Source organism: Cucumis melo, chromosome 9 (assembly GCF_025177605.1).
Source record: "Cucumis melo cultivar AY chromosome 9, USDA_Cmelo_AY_1.0, whole genome shotgun sequence".
NCBI classification, from domain to species: Eukaryota; Viridiplantae; Streptophyta; class Magnoliopsida; order Cucurbitales; family Cucurbitaceae; genus Cucumis; species Cucumis melo.
This window is the reverse complement of record NC_066865.1, coordinates 11,579,492-11,597,826: the sequence shown is the minus strand read 5'-3', so window position 1 is coordinate 11,597,826 and position 18,335 is coordinate 11,579,492. Positions and strand designations below refer to the sequence as shown.

General features: G+C 33.3%; 1 long non-coding RNA gene across 2 annotated transcripts; it reads left to right on the top strand.

Moving 5' to 3' along the window:
- Positions 1 to 14,916: 14,916 nt before the first annotated feature.
- LOC103504170 (uncharacterized) lies at positions 14,917 to 15,933 on the top strand. 2 transcript variants are annotated; one of them, XR_540955.3, is made up of 3 exons: positions 14,917 to 15,036; positions 15,262 to 15,473; positions 15,555 to 15,933. It is a non-coding gene; the product is annotated as an uncharacterized LOC103504170 (long non-coding RNA). The 2 variants fall into 2 exon arrangements; XR_007823396.1 differs by having other exon boundaries at positions 14,939 to 15,036; positions 15,239 to 15,473.
- Positions 15,934 to 18,335: the final 2,402 nt, after the last annotated feature.

Genomic DNA, 18,335 nt, shown 5'->3' with positions numbered 1-18,335 from the left:
TAATTTCCTAGCCGTATATTTTTTTATTTTTCGAATTTTTGATATTAATAATAAAAGTTTATTTTATTCATTTATGACGGTGAAACTAAAAATGGAATTAAACGTGGGCCTGGACATATTCCAAATATTGTTAAGTGAAGCCCATTTTTAATTTGTTTGAGCAAAAGACGAGCGTTTCATGTATTGTTAAGAAAAACTGTGTAGATAGCAAATTTATGGATAGAAAAAAGAAAAATAGCAAGCTGTTAAATTATTTCGATTTATGATAAAATTAATTGGTAGAATAATTTTTTTAATTTTTTTGCTCGAATTTATCCTTCCACGAATGACAATTGTCCATATACAAATACAATGTATTTGTTGAGATAAAAAAATCAAACAAAATATCATATATCACGAATATAGTCTATTTGTAAACACATTCACTTATGATAATTCACTAAATCAAAAAAATATTATATTGTTCCAATAATCTCTAAAGATATGTCATTAGTTTTAATTTTCTATTTCCGTCAAAATTAACCGTCAAAATAGCAAAATATTGGATTGCAAATAGAAAAATAACAAATCACAAAAATATTTTGAGTTATGGAAAAACCACCTGCTGGATATTTTTTTCAATTTTTTTTTTGTCCGAGTATATATACCCTTTACAAAGGGCAATTCCTCGCATACAAATACGGTGTATTTATGTAGGTCAAAAAATCAAACAAAATATCACAAAGTATGAATATAGTGTATTTGTAAACAGATTCACTTTTGGTAAATCTTAACTAAATAAAAAAATATTCTCTTGCAGCAGAAGATTTCAGCAACATCCCCTAAAGATTTAGTTTCAACATCCCTTAATTATTAGGATTTAAATCAATTAATTCACAATTTTTTATATTTCATATTATTTATCAAAAATTTATTAAATAATACATATTACAAAATTTTAATAACAATTTGAATCTACAATTTATATCATCCCCCTAAAATCATCAATTTGAATTCAAATTTTACCTCGTATCCCTAAAATAACACAAAGATAAATTCAACTATTTTTCATTTTTATTCATTAAACTATTTATCAAAAAATAGACATAAATAATACATAATTCATATTTGATAGGGAAACTTACATAAATATAACAAAACTGTAAACTATTTACAGCCCGTGTAACAAAGCCCATAAGGTTATTCATTTTTTAAATATTCCAGGTGTAACGATCCAACTTTCCGGACTAAGCTGAGGTCACTACATACTGCTAAGACACGACAGTAAGACACACAAACTCGTAAAAGACCTATTACGATTCATTAAAAACATTCAGAATATCACAAAAACAGTTGTAGGCCCGATTTTAGATCACTTCCTCAAAAGTTCCAAAATATGGTTCACAAAGTCATTAAAATAAAATAGTAAAACCAATGTTCTAACCATGACTCCATCTGGCAAATGAAAAATAAAAAGTAACAAAATACATCAGCGGAAGCATAAAGAAAACCAGACGCGTCCATATGGCCTTCACGCATCCTTCTTGCTCCTCGCCGGTTTGCCCCTCACCATACCTTTACCTGAAAAGTTAAAGAGAAAAAGGGTGAGTATAAAATATACCCAGTAAGGGACCCACTACTGGGTCCGTTAGGGTAATAACAGTTAGCTTCCTATTAAGAGGTACCCTACATAAACAGTCTAGTGGTTCCGTAGAACGCACACATTAATCTCGTGATCCCGAAGGATGCACGTATCAGTCTAGTGATCCCAAAGGATGCACATATCAGTCTAGTGATCTCGAAGGATACACTTATTAATCTAGTGATCCCGAAGGATGTACATATCAGTCTCGTGATCCCAAAGGATATACATATCAGTCGAGGAATCCTGAAGAACACCATGCCTGTAAGGTACTCTACCTCATAGATAGAGCTAACCGTTACCCCACAGTCTATACTAAACCATCTACAACAGTCACATCCCAATAATGTTCAGGCTAACGGTTCAATCATAAGCTTAGCCAATCAGACAGTTTAGGTTTAAACAACTGTCTCCTTGATCACTATATGTATATCTAATTCACACTTCATCGTGACATTCCCTAAATTCAGTCTAATAGTCAAATCATCACTTTGTAAATCCCCCGACGGTACTTTGTCTCAATTCAAACCCTAGCACATCTACAAGTAATCTATTTTATGCATAACGTCCATATTAGGCATAATAGTCGTATTCAGTTTACAGCCCTGCTCAACCGCGTATACACAATCTACCCAAGAGATTTCCAAACCCTTGGTACCTCCAGGACACAACTCATACCCAGTATCCTGATAACAGACTTCAACTTTATATAACATTAAGATTTTCATAATCCATCGGCATTACTATTCCAATTGACAGCACAACCCATCAACATAACCACAATACACATAACATGAGGCCATCAGTACCCATCAACAAAACTACTCATTACATATATAATAGTACATAGGCTACAACTAACGATCATGTTACCTTTAATCTCTACTACAAAACTGTGGTTAGTTGACGCTTTTTAACTGTCAAGTATTGGTTTACTTGACGCTTTTCAATGTGTCAACTAATCCAGTGTCAAGAATAAGGAAGATTTACTTGACAGTTTTTACGTGTCAAGTATAATTGTACTTGACATTGAAAAAGCGTCAAGTATATACTTATACTTGACAGTTTTTATGCGTCAACTAATCTAGTGCAAGAATAAGGGGTTTATTTTTTACAGTTTCGATGTGTCAATATAATTATACTTGACATTTAAAACACGTCAATTATGGAATTATACTTGACAGTGTTTATGCGTCAAATAATTCTGTGTCAAGAATAATGGGGTTTTATTTTTGACATGTTTTACACGTCAAGTGAAATTATAAGGTTTGTTCAAATAAAAAATTATATATTTTGAAATATCCATATATTTTATCATTCACCTATTTTGAAGTCCAACAATATTAAAATACACATCAATTAAAAATTTGAAATCAACTCAAACTTTCCATCAAAGAAATTGCATAGATATATCAATAAACCACATATATAAGTTGGTGATTACATAGTTAATTACAACATATATATATGTGTAGCCCAAACTTCTAACAATAGTCTAAACTTTCCATCAATGTGTCGATATATAAACAAAATATATATGTAGCCTAAAGGTGTCGTTACCATATCAAAACTAGTTCACCTATATCCCACTATCAACAAAATATCAACAAAACTAGTTCACCTATATCCCACTATCAACAAAACTAGTTCACCTATATATTCAGTATCAACAAAATAAATATAAAACTAGTTCACATATATCCAGTATCAACAAAATTTGTCTATCTAACCCAAAAAGAACTTAGTTATGACCATTTCACATGTGGCCACCCAAAAAATCAGCAAGCTCCATTCGTACTTCGTTCAACTCGAGTTGACTGTATGAAGTCCTAGTTTCAATCTGATATAAAACCCAAAATATTGAAGTTAATACTTAGATTACTTGAATTTAATTTATAAAATAATTCAAACAATCATTTAAACACAACTTACCAAATCTGTGACTACTATGCTCCCATTGGTGATTATATCTCTCATGTATCTCATCACATAGTATCCACATTCAACTACTCCAACTTGCAAAGGACACTGTAAATACATAGTAACCAATATAATGCATATTGCCAAGAAACCACACATAGTACCCAATATAATGCATATTGCCAAGAAACAACCACATAGTATTCATATTGCCAAGAAACAATTACATAGTATCCAAAATAGTGCATATTGTGAAGAAACAATCACATACTACCCAATATAATGCATATTTCCAAGAAACAACCACATACTACCCAATATAATGCATATTGCCAAGAAACCACACATACTACCCAATATAATGCATATTTTCAAGAAACAACCACATAGTATTCCTATTGCCAAGAAACAATTACTAATATCCAAAATAGTGCATATTGTGAAGAAACAATCACATACTACCCAATATAATGCATATTTCCAAGAAACAACCACATAGTATTCATATTGCCAAGAAACATTCACATACTACCCAATATAATGCATATTGCCAAGAAATATGTGTACACTTACCTTCACTGTTTTCCATATTGGTTGTTTACGACTTGTTTGAATATTCTTCTAAGATCGGAAGATAGTAATAGCCCTAATACCAACAAACAACTAGACGTTATAATGAAGTAAACTTTAAGATGGAAAACATCATATATGAAGAAAGCTTACTTACGTGTCAGTGACATATCTAATATCTATTCTTGATGTTGTTCGAAGTGAGTCAAGATAGTAGACTGTCTCATCATATGCGTTAATAGCTAGAAGTGCCCAATGACCACTACATAAAAAGAATAAAGTAGATTGTTTTCATATAATTTAATTTCATAACCCACCCCCCACCACCACCACCACCACAACCACAAGATTGTCTTCACATAATTCATTGATTAGTATAGTAATTACTTACCCTGGATTGAATGGAGCAAGAACGAGTTGGTTTGGTTTTGAAGCCATTAATCTACTGCAAAGATTGCGAGCTCTAACTTCTTGGATGTTGTGTCCAACAAATATAAGGGATGGATCAACGAAGATGTAATTTGAAAGTTCATCTTGTGAATGCAAATACCTAAGAAAGATAAAGAAATCAATAAACAAGTATTTATATAAAAAGATTGGAGTGGATGAATGAGTACTTACGCTATATATGCAACCAATGTCAAAGTCTTCACTTCTCGCATGTTACAAAAATCAATAATATCTTCTCGAAGAACACACGTCTTCCTACCGATACCAAACAACGAGAATGGTAGTTGGTAACGAATCTCTGAATCTTTGTCCATTACCTTTTCAGCAAATCTGAGTATTGTCTTCAAAGGTAGTGACATCTTCATATTAGACGTTACAACTTCTTTTTTATTACGAACCTAAGAAAGACAAATCCAACATTAATAAACTTAATAAGACTTATAGAAACTCATGCATCAAGTTGTGCCAAAACATAGCTAATTACCTCTATAATATCCTCTTGTAGATCATTCAAAATAATCACATCTACATTCACCTCCTCTTTAACTACCTCCTTCTCCACATTTTTTTTACATTGAATATCGTATTCCAATCTTGGTCTGGAGCAAGATCCATGTGCAGACGTCGGTGTAGATTGTGTTGATATGTGAATATTCTCTAATTCTTGAACTCTCAAACGAAGCTTTTCATTCTCTTCACTAAGCTTGTCAATTTCTTCATTCCGTTTCTTTGAGCGTTTTGCTGTGTGAAAATAAGTACTTGGGGTGAATGTAAAATTGTAATGTGTCTTACTATACGATTCACAACTTCTTGGACATCTTCATTGTTGTATTGTCCCTTCTTATCTACACGAGCCTTCTTCCACATGCTAGCTCGGTCAAGCTCACTTTCTTCTGAAGGTATATTTTTCTACATTTCAACATATACATTCATTACATTGAGTAAGAAGCTTTTAAGACTAATGCAAACATAAACTATTCCTTACCAATTCCTCTCGAAGATTAGCATAATCTTTTCTTGAAAGTCTATGGTTATACTTATTCTTCTTTCGTCTCTCTTGTTGAAGTTTTCTTTTGTCCTACACAATATAACATCATATTGAAATTTTATAAAGTTTCTTAACAAATATTTAATACATAAAATATAAGTAAATTCAATGATACCTCAAAATGTGGACATAGTCTAGATCTTACAAATTCTTCCCACTGCTTTTGGTCAATATAAGAATACATGTATGGTGGTCGTTTCAAGAGTTCAGGTTCATTCTTGAAAGGAAAAATATACTTCTTCGTCAACCAATGCTTAAATTGACAGAATGTTGTTCCTGCAGTCTTAAGAATGATTTATTGTCGATTATAAATGCAGCCTGAGATTAAAGGTCAGTTAGTTTCATATTGCCAATTTAAATAAACTTGTACAAAAATTACTATAATTAAATTTACCTGAACTATGGTATATATCTTTTCCTTCAATTCTGCAGGCACATCTATCCATGTTGCATAGATAATGGGGATGTGGTAGTATACACACGACCCGATAAAGGAGTTAAGCTTCGTCCCATTTTCTCCAATGGGTACGCCATCTTCGTTGTATTCAACCAATTTTCTCTCACCTTCGCTTCAAACACGTGTCACATCAAACATAATAGTTGGTCCCCGCTTTCTTTGTTGTTTAGGTTTTTCTACATGTTCATCAACCACTCCAACAACTAATCCATCAATCTTTGCTCCACCAACCTTCTTGTCTTGATCGTCTCTTACTATCGTTGGCTCCATGTGTAAAGAGAATATCTTGTCAAAGAAAGATGAAGATTATATTAGGCATACTAGGCATATACAAACCAAACATAGCATATACGTACATAATAAGTAGAAACCCACCCACAATGTGTTATTTAGGAATCCATGTGCCTTCACAGTCTGATCGTACATATGTTGACATATTCTGATCCAAATCGTTACCTCCATCGACATTTGGCATATCACTAGGTACTCCTTGACAATGTAACATGATATCTCCAAGTTCATCGTCATTTGATTGATCTTCACAATCTCTCTGTGGTGGAGTAAGCACAATTGACCATCTAGCATCACTTGGATCTTCAACGTAAAAAACTTGTCTTGCTTGGGTTGCCATTATAAATGAATCAGACTTATGACCTATTCTTTTTAAATCAACTAAGACAAAACCAAGGTCATCAATCTTCATACCATTATTGTTCTCAACCCAATCGCATCTAAACACTGCAACATTGAACGTATTGTAATTAAGTTCCCATATGTCTTGAATCACTCCATAAAAGGACATATCTCCAATGATGGGATTTTTATCTTTTGAACTAGACACTTGCATTGTTTTGGCCACTAAACTAACTTCACTATTTTGAACACTTCGATTCTTACCATAAGACTCCGTGTGATAGCGACATCCATTAATGACATAACTATTATACTTAATGACAAAAGGATGAGGGTCATGAGCAATCCATCTCAAGTTATCTGAAATTTCAACATTTTCCATCCCAATCTCAGATGCAACCTACCAAGACAAGTACCTTAACGTAATTACAAAATTCATCATAAAAAAATATCAGTAAGTAAGTTTAAAATTTTACCTCTTTTCTTAACCAAGATATGAAAGTTCGATTGTGTTCTTCTTGAATCCATTTTTGATGAAGAACCTTATTTGGGTATTTCAATTGTAATACCTCCACGTGTTTACTTGAACATTGAAACATTGTAATATATAGTTAAGTTTACGTCATTAATTAAATAAAAAATCGAAGACAAGGTAATTGAAACTTTAACTTACTCTATATATGGTTGCATATCAATTGTATTAGCCAAAACATACCGATGAGCTTGGTATAGAAGATCTTGTTCAAGTTCGAAGGAAACTCCTGCAGATAATGGTCTACCAAAGCTTGAATTGTCTAAAGATGCATCTAATCTATCAATGCCTAGCCCAACAGGATCAACCCCAGATAAGAAGTCTGAACAAAACTCAATAGCTTCTTCTACTATATAACTTTCTGCAATACAACCCTCTGGACGATGTCTATTTCTCACATAGTTTTTTAGAACTTTCATGTATCTTTCGAAGGGATACATCCATCTAAGATATACAAACCCACAAAGTTTGACTTCTCTGACAATGTGTACAGTGAGATGCATCATAATGGTGAAAAATGAAGGAGGAAAGTATTTCTCTAGCAAACACATAGTCACCACAATATCTTCTTCCAACTTTTCCAGTTGTTGCACATCGATGACTTTATTACATATCAGATTGAAAATATACACAACCGAGTGATGGCATACCAAACATGTTTTCGGAGCACAGATCTTATTGCAATAGGAAATAATTGTGGTAAGAGCACGTGACAGTCATGAGATTTTAAACCATTAAGTTTTAAATCAGTCATTAACACAAGATTTTTAACTTTGGAAGAATAACCTTCTGGTACCTTTACTTCTGACAATGTCTTCAGAACACAACGTTTTTCTTCCTTCGTAAGAGTATAACAAGCAGGAGGAATGAAGATTTTTTTTTTCACTGTTGATAGGTGCAAGCTCTGGTCGAATTTTCAAATGGACTAAATCACGTATAGCATTCAAGTCGTCTTTACTTTTTCCAGGAATATCAAGAAGCGTACCCAATATATTCATACATATATTTTTTTCAATGTGCATCACATCTAGACAATGTCTAACATGAAGATCTTTCCAATATGGTAGCTCAAAAAACGAAGACACTTTGTTCCAACAACTCCTTGCACTTCCTTTTATAGGTTGTTCTTTTGTCTTCTTCTTTCCTCTTGGAAATTCAAGGTCTTTTATTCTTGAATATATAGCCTCTCCAGACAAAGGTTCTGAAATTGTTTTAAGCTCCTTTTCACCATTAAATGACTTTTTTTGACGCCGGTATGGATGGTTGCGTGCTAGAAATCTTCGATGTCCAAGGTATGTCATTTTCTTCCCATATTTTAGTTCTATAGCGGATGTATTATCTCCACAAATTGGGCATGCCTTATACCCTTTCACACTAAATCCACTAAGATTTCCATATGCAGGAAAATCATTTATTGTCCATAACAAAACAGCCCTTAAATTGAATATTTCTTCTTGATTAGCATCATAACATTCAACACCACTTTCCCATAAGAGTTTTAAATCCTCGATGAGTGGTGCTAAATACGTACCAATGTCATCCCCTGGTTGCCTTGGACCCGATATCAACATTGATAACATCATGAACTTTCTTTTCATGCACAACCATGGTGGAAGATTGTAAATAACAATCACTATGGGCTAACAACTATATTTAGAACTCATTTCACCTTGTGGGTTAATTCCATCCGCTGACAATGCTAAACGAATATTCCTAGGTTCAGAACCAAAGTCTGACTACTTCAAATCTATTAATTTCCAAGCTGGAGAGTCTGCAAGATGTCGTAATTTTCCATTAATTACTCGTTCATTAGAATGCCAAATCAAATTTTTAGCATTGTCAATACTTCGAAACAATCTTTTGAAACGTGGAATCGGTGGAAAATACCATACAACTTTTCTAGGAATCTGTTTTTTTCCCTCCGTTTGCATTATTAGCATACTTCCACCTTGATTCACCACATTCAGGACATTCAGTTGCATTAACATGTTCTTTTCTATATAAACAACAATCATTAGGGCATGCATGAATCTTTTCATAACTCATTCCTAATGCACCTAAAGTTTTCTTCGCTTCATACATGGATGTTGAGATCTCATTGGAAGTAGGCAAAATTTCCTTTAAAGTTTTCAGTAGTTCCGAAAAGTTAATATTACTCCATCTATACCTAACTTTTAAATTATACAACTTCACTAATGTGGACAACTTGGTGAATTTTTTGCATCCTTCATATAGTGGTTTTTCGGCATCATTAAGAAATTTCTCAAATTCATTTGGATCTTTTGAATACTCCTCATGAGCAACTTCAATCATTTCATTTATACTTCCAATATCATTCTCTTCATACATATGAGTGTCAAACTTAGAAGATTCCTCGTATAAGGATGACTCAGGTAGTTGTTCACCATGCCAAAACCAAATTTTATAACTTTCATCTATTCAATTGACATATAAGTGATCTCTAATAGTACTACGACTTTGCTTTTCACAATTCCCACATTTCAAACAAGGACAACGAATAGAGGCATCTTTTGTATTAGAAAATCCAAAACTTATGAAGTTTTCTACACCCAATTCATAATCTTTCGATAACCTACTCTTGTGCATCCATGATCTATCCATAAGTGTAAGTCTTAAGAGAATTTATTGAGTAATGGTTATCAATTTGAATATATGAAAGAAATTTCATATGAAAGAATACAAGAAATACAAGATTTTAGCAACTCCTACTAACAAAAAGAATACAAGTTACTATAGGCCATAACCAAATCTATAACATTAAAATCCAATAATCAAAATACAAAGGAATAAGAACTTGCATGCAAACAAATACAATTATTAAAACAAAGTCTAAATGGGTACTCTACCTTCTTCACAAAGGAATATCAAAATACATACTATAAGTGCTTATTTTGATTGGTTTTTTAGGTTTTTTAAGTGGATGAAATCAACTATAAAGTACATCCAAAACAATTCCTAAACGTTTCTAGTGAGTACTTCAATATCCTCCCAAATAGAAAAGCTTGGTGGTCCATGATTTCCCCTATAAACTTAATTGAAAATAATACAATAACAAAGTTGTATTGGCCAATACACACAGTGGGTTAAAGTGAACACTAAATCTCCAACATCAAGAAACTTCATATCCCCTCAATCTCCAACACCAAACCAAATTGAAAACAAATAATAGATAGATGCAAAAATTAGCGTGAAACTAAATAAAAAAATGAAAAAAATAAATGACATCAAAACAAATCTAATTAAAATGACTTACGGATAAAATTAGGAGAAAAATAGGGCAGAATTCGTGGCGGCGGTCGGTTGCTACAGCAGATTGCGGCGGCGGGTTGCGACGGATTGTTGCGAAAGACAGAATGTGAACCAGAAGCTTGCGGCGGCGGTTGCAGAAGAAGAAACTGGAAGACGCGAGTGGTCGTTCGTGGCGGTGTGGACGGCAGCCGAGCGGGCGTTCGTGGCGGTGTGGGCGACAGACGCGAGCGGTCGTGGGCGGTGTGGGCGGCAGACGTGATGATCCTTCGTGGGCGTTCGTGGGCGCGGACGTTTGTGGCAGTTTGGGCGGCAGATCGTGGCAGTGTGGACGGCGGCAAACGACCGGCAGATGGTGGGCGGCGGCAGCTTTGGAGGACTTTGGGTGAGGGAGATTGAGAAATTGGGAGGGGGAAAATTTAGGGTTAATTCTTTTTAGAAAATTTGGGGCGGGGGGGGGGAAATTTTGGTAAAGTAAAATTAGAATGTTAGGGTTTAATTTTTTTTTTACAAAATTGGGGGAAAGTAAAATTAGAAGAGGAAAAATTAATTGTTAGGGTTTAATTTTTTTTACAAAATTGGGGAAATTTTTTTTGGAAAGAGTAAAATTAGAAGAGGGAAAATTAATTGTTAGGGTTTAATTTTTTTACAAAATTGGGGGAAAAAGGTTGGAAAAGTAAAAATTAGAAGAAGAAAAATTTTAATTGAAAAAATTATATATTACTTGACAATTTTTTAAATGTCAAGTAATTAAAAATAATCTTGAAAATTTTAACCTGTCAAGTATTTAAAAGAAAAAGACAAAATATTTGGATTTTTTCAATACCTCTTATTATTGACGCTCTTTTATGTTATTTGACAGTTTTTCTTAAATCTGTCAAGTATATCAATGCAAAAGCGTCAAGTAAACCCAGTTTTGTAGTACTGAATCAGTCAAGAGCATATAAGTGATATGTACTAGTCAAACATGCGTCAATCAATTCAGCACAGTTACTATCGTATAATTTCCATGTGGGTTACTACGTTTCCAGTCTCGGTCCGAGGTCCAGTAGTAAGAAATCCCTTACCTGAAATTTGGCTATACTCCCTGATCGAGTCCACGTCCAACGAATCCACCTAAACGAAATCACAAGGATTTAAACGATGACACTAGTAAAAGTCACTTTTAAATCGTTCTAAACAACATCCGTCGACTTACCAGAGTAAAGGAGAGCTATCTCCAATTAAGCCGACCGTGAAACCCGAGAACTCGAGCATCAACTCTCTAATACCTTCAAGGAACGAAAGGTAGTTCCCTGTTTTATTCCAATATCTAAACTCGAATAAGCTATAGCAACATTAGGAAACTCACTAAATAATCCTTACCGAAGACTCATCGTGACTCGATGTGTAGGGAAGAAGGCTTAGGTGGCTCGGCTCGCGGCTTGGCTTAGTCAGTTCGCGGCTCGGCTCGGCTTGGATCAACTTGCGGCTCGACTTGGATTGCAGCTCGACTCGGGTTGGATCACAGCTCGGCTCGGCTTGGATCATAGCTCGGCTCGGCTTCATGTAGGCACTCGCGGCTCGACTCGAATCGTTTGAAGCCGGCGCACCCCAATGGCTAACTTTCGGCTCCACACCATGACGGCGACGGGAAACGCATGGGGACGACAGAGATTGCCCACGACTTCGCTCGGTTTCTCTTGGGTTGCGTCGGACGGCGTACGGAGAGGGAACGACAACAACGGCGGCACCGCAAGGAGGCGCCGACATCTGTTGTCGGGCTTGGCAGATCCAGAGGCCGAAGTCGAATAGGCGGTCGAGAAATGGAGCTGCTGCACGCCGGCGTTGCGCTGCTGACGATGTTCGGTTGAGGCAGAGACGAGCGACGGCTGTCGGAAACGAAGGCAAGGAGATTGGGGCGACGGTCGGGCGAAGAAAGAAGAAGAAGAAGAAGAGTCGTGGGGGGGGGGGGGTCTAGCGGCGCGCGGGTAGTTTAGGTTTAAAAATAATATATATATATATATATATATATTTAATAATTAATAATAACAATATAATTAATAATAATAATAATAATATAATTTATATCATATTATTATTATATTATTTTATACCATATAATATAAAAAAATTCACCCTTCAATTTCTTTTTCTTTTCTCTTCTAAACCAACCAAAGATTAACACTGAATTTAAAAAAAAAACCCGAAAATTAACATAAAATGTTAAAACTTACCTCGAAATTTGGGGCGTTACACCAGGTTTTCCCTTCCATCTATCTATCCTTCCTCACGATTTGTCTTCCTCCTCTTATTTCGTCTTTCCCTGCGATTTCGTCTTTCTTCTTTTCTCTTTTTCTTTTCTGCGATTTCTTCCCATCATCTTTCTTATTTTTCAATTCTTTATTTATGTCGTTTAATCTTTTCATCATTTTTCTTCTTTTCCTCTTCGTTTTTTTCGCTTCGATTTCTTTCCATCGTCTTTCTACTTTTCCTCTTCTTTTTTCGTTGCAATTTCTTTCCATTGTCTTTTTTTTTTTTTTACGCTTTTAGATTTAAACGATTGTGTATAGGACTGTGTACAACAAAATAGAAAAATCTAAAAGATCTTTTATAAAGAATCTTGAAAAAAAATCATTTAGATTGGAGTAGCCAAATGTAAAACGATTGTGTAAAAAAATAAAAAATTGTGTATAAAGAATTTTGAAAAAAAAATCATTTAGATTGGAGTAGTCAAATGTAAATGATTGTTTAAAAAAGTAAACGATTGTGTAAAAAAAATAAAAGATCGTGTATAAAAATTTTTGAAAAAAGATTATTTGGATTTGAGTAGACAAATGTAAACGATCGTGTAAATAAATCTAAACGATCGTATACCAAAAGAATAAAAAAAATCGTGTACCAAATTTAAAAAAAAATCATTTAGATTTGAGTCTCCAAATCTAAACGATCGTGTAACATAATTAAATGATGGAACTGAAAAGATAAATTGTAGCCATATATAAACGACCGCGTATAAATTGTAGCCATATTTATATGACCGCGTACAAATTATAACCATATTTAAACGATCGCTTTGTAGCCATATCTAAACGATCGCGTATAAATTATAACTATATCTAAAGGATCGCGTATATATTAAACCATATCTAAACGATCGCGTATATATTGAACCATATCTAAACGATCGCGTATAAATCACAAATATATTACGCATACGTTATTGACGGTGTGGTTGACGGGGCATTTTTGGTATTTTACACGGTGGGCTTCTGGGCTTTTTCCGTTTTTGGAATTGTTCTATAGAGTGTAAATATTTTTCCGATTTTTTATATTTTTGATAAGACCCCTATTTGATATTTATTAACCTTTTGAGTTTAGAAATATATATTACCTTAAAATAGTTAGTTTTAATCTCAATTTTTAATCTTATTTTTAAATCCAATTTTTACACTTTAATTTTAAATAGTTAGTTTGAATCCCTAAAATTATGCTAAAATACTAAACTTAAATTTGAGTTAGATTATCATTCCTAAAAGAATGCTAAAATAACAAACTTCATTTACACCATTTTCATCCCCATAAATAATGCATAATACGGGATTGTTATTTTGAATTCAAATTTTGTTCATTATCCCTAAAATGATGCTCATATATCTACAAGATTCTGGGGATTGTTATATTTTAAACAATTTGTTAATAATATTGGTAATTATTATAATTTCTTAAATGACCTTAAATATGCCTGAATGACGTTTTTGCAATTAATTGAATCTTCTTCTTATGTCTTTTAAATTAAATTAGAGAAAAGAAAAAAACATGAAAAATAGGAGGGGGGTTGCCGCAAGTTGAAAAAACACAGTAGAGAGTTTTTTCTAGCAAAAAAGATTAATAAAGAAGAGTGTGGTGTGACGGTTTCCGGCGTTCCAACAGGAAAAGAGACATTGGTCAATGGAGAGGAAGACGATGGAGTTTTGACGTCAGCAACAACAAACTTTTTTTAGCAGCGTTTAACGACGTCCGACGTTGATCAGGTGGGTTTGCAGCGGGTTCTAATGTTTCGACGTCTTTGGAGTCGGGTTTAGTCGACTTTCATAGGTTTAGCCACAAGCAAGACAAAAATCCCAAAGTCTCCAGTCAGAGGAGCCGACAAGAAAAAAAATCTAAGTATGAAGACTTTGAAAGGTTTGGAAGAGACGAGCTAGAAGCTCCAATAGTTTCTACAACCGATGGAAGTTTGATTTTGATGTGTTAATTATGTGTTGGGAGTTTGATTTTAATTACAGAGTATTTGTATTTTTTTAATAATTGTTTAGAATTCAATTATTTCAGTTAGGGGTATTTAAGACATTATTCCTGCAATTAGTTTCATTTTCTGATTTTACTATTTTATTAATTTAAATAAAAATTTATCATTTATCCAAAATAAACTTTCTACTGTTCTTCTTGTCCGCCCTTGTTGTTATATCTATTTAGCCTCTCTCCCTCCCCACCTTCTGTTTCGTCGTTCCTTGAGGATTGTCTCTAATGCTCTTCTTCCTCGCTTTGAATCTTTATCAGTGAGTTCATTAATCTTACCTAATTATTTTTTCATTTTAATTTATATGAATTTTAGAATTTAGGGCTTCTGAACCTCGCATAAATTCGGTTCAATCATTCCTCTTTACTTCTTTCCTATTTTAAAATCTCCATATTCAATTTTATTTCGTGTTCATGCGTTGATTGGCGTTATAAGGTTATGAATGTTTGTATGAGGTGAAGGAATGTGTGGATGATACATGCAGATCCAGTCAATTCATTTAGGAGCAGGTATGAAGATTCCCGATAGCAAACCACTCAAATTTGCACTTCAGTGCATCAATGGAATTGGCCAAGCGAGAGCAAACCAAGTTCTTGCCCAGCTTCCTTGGAAAACAAGCTTGCCAAAGATATTACTAAAAGAGAGCTCCTTGTTCTTGCAGACCAGATTTCCAAGTACACGGTTGGACATGAGCTGGTAAATTCGTCTCTCTTTCTCTAACTTTTCTTCCCATGAATTTCACATATGTGGGGATAGCGTAACAGGATGCTTTTGCAGGATAAATGTGTTCAAAGGGACATTGCTAGGTTGCAGGAAATTCAGTGCCATAGAGGGATTATTACCATGTAGAGGCCAACGAACGAAGACTAATGCTAGGACTATGAAGTCGAAACAGACCCATGTTGGAAAGAGGAAAACCTTTTGTTGAGCAAATGGTTTTGCAGTTTCTCCTCTCTTCTTGCGTTCTTGAACTGATTGATTATAAACATATTTGGATTCCACCAAGTTTCATTATTTCTCTTATTACTCCCAAATTGTCTGATATTTTGTTTAGTGCTCATTTAGTGAAGAATTCATTATTGGATGGGGATGAACGACTTTATAAACGTTTCAAGTGTTTGTAACCAATGAAAACTGCTTAACAATTTTATGTCCAACTATTACTGTTTGCATTGTTGTATGTGTTCATCAAGTTTGTCTACATAGTCTATAATAATCTCGTGAAGTTTAGAATCTATTCTTTGAAGACTACGATCATAAAAATACTATAAAAATGACAATTCAAAAATTGATTACATCCAACTTCCCCCGACCATAGAAACCCCTCTCCTTTTTATGGCTGAATATAATTCTTTCATCATGATTAAGTTTTCAAATGAACTTATTTTTATTAGCTATATCTTGAACCAGTGGGTGTGCAATGGAAGATACTTTTGATGTGGCTTAAAAGCAAATTCCGGTTGATCTAAACTATCGAAGTTTCAATTATTGCATTACTTGTAATATATAAGGTGTGGATGTCAAGGATTTATATTTAACTATAGGATTATCTCTCTTTTTTTTTTTCTTTTTTTTTTTTTTTTTTTTTTTTTATCTCAATTGCAATGGGAGGATTCTTGGCTCTATTATTTGCTTCTTATACATCCATTGTTGGACCGTTAATTGCTTGCTTTATTTTTTTTATGTCCATGGCAACATTCTCAGAAATTGTAGCAACATTGACATCCATTCACTGTTGTATAACAAACAAAACAATTTCTTTTTTCTTTTTGTTATTTTTTCCCATCAACAGCTTAAGCGTTGGGTCTTGTAGACTCATTTGAGTGTCTTCAATTGTGTAACGAAAAGATGCATTTTCTTAGACCTTAGGAGGCATTTCAGAGAGGAGAGGAATAAGGGAGAAGAATATTATGAAAAAGAGTGAATTATGAAAAGGAAAAGATTATGATAATCCTTTTTTGGAGAAATAAGTGGGAAGGATTACGAGGTGAAAGGATTATGTGGGAAGGATTATGATAAAAAAATATTATTTTTTTTAAATTTGTACAAATGTATTTTTTTTTTTAATTTCGCAATGAAAATCCAATACATAAATATTCGTATTTTATTAATCAAAATTTGGAATTTTTATCGGAAAACATGCTTCATTTGAAGGCATGAAAACCCCCTTTATAGCGCAAGAATTACATAAATCCAATTTTAATTGGAACCTTAAAAAATACCAATATATTGACAAAAATTACAAAAAAAAACATTTTTATGGTTAAACATGCTTTGAAGAAAAATACAGAGAAGAAAACTTACCCTCGTTGACGACTCTGAATCTACCAATCACCAATTTGGGCACTACCACTTGGAAACTTTCCTATTCTCTGATTGAGATGGTTTGTGGGAACCAAAATTGGAATAAGGGAACTTTTTTTAGAGAGAAAATTTGTTCAGAGAGAATGGGAGAGCAATTCAAACTTTGCAGAACTCATCCCTGTGATATTCGTTACGCAAAAAATTCCCTCTTCTTTAGTTGGAAGAAGAGGGAAGTTAGAGAGAATAAATGGGAATGTGGGAAAACCACCCATGTTCCTTATTAATTTAATAAATAAATATTAAATTAATATATATTAAATTAATTAATTAATTATATTAATTAGTTAATTAAATTAAATCATATTTAATTAATATTTCATTTAAATCATATTTAAATGAATATCTCTCACATAACCTATAGTTTAAATTTAATTAATTTAATTAAACGAAATTAAACTAAACATTAATTAATTCTCCAATTAATTAATTTCTAAATTAAATATTTTATATTTAATTTAATCCAAAATTTGAATCATATTCAAATATAAATTTCTCTCATAACTTATAATTTTAATATGTATCACATATACATTAAATTTTAACCTATAGTTTTAATATGAATCTAATTCACATTAAACTAATATTTGAACTCATTCAAATATTTTATTCTTTCATAATTTAATTTTGAATCATATCCAAAATTAAATTTATATAATAAAATCTAATTAAAATATAAACTTTATATTATAATGTATCAATATACATTATATTAATTCCCAGAGTAAATTTGAACATTTCAAATTACAACCAATATAAATAAATCTCATTACTCTTTATGAGCTAGGAAGGGGACCTAATGGACCTACAGATCAGAAGCTACAACGATATGAGATTAATTAGCTAAACTCATTAACCACATTAATCAATATTCGTTAACTGTGTGTACACTCCACTAAAGACTCACAGCTGAACTCTTCTCACTGTAGATATATTTCCGTGTCCACGGATATAGACCAATACCAGTAAGTTAGTCCTTCACAGGTGTTCGTAACACCAGCTGGGTCAAATTATCGTTTTACCCTTAGGTTACTTCTAGTCTTTAAATACTAGTGCTCCTCTAATGAACAACTTGTTTATGGTCTAACCACTAAACAGAAACCCCTTTCGTGTCATAGAGAGGGTAGGACCCTTTGTTCAAGTCCCGGAGACACCATTTAAGGGAACACTTATCTACTTACCCTAAAGGTGGGAAGG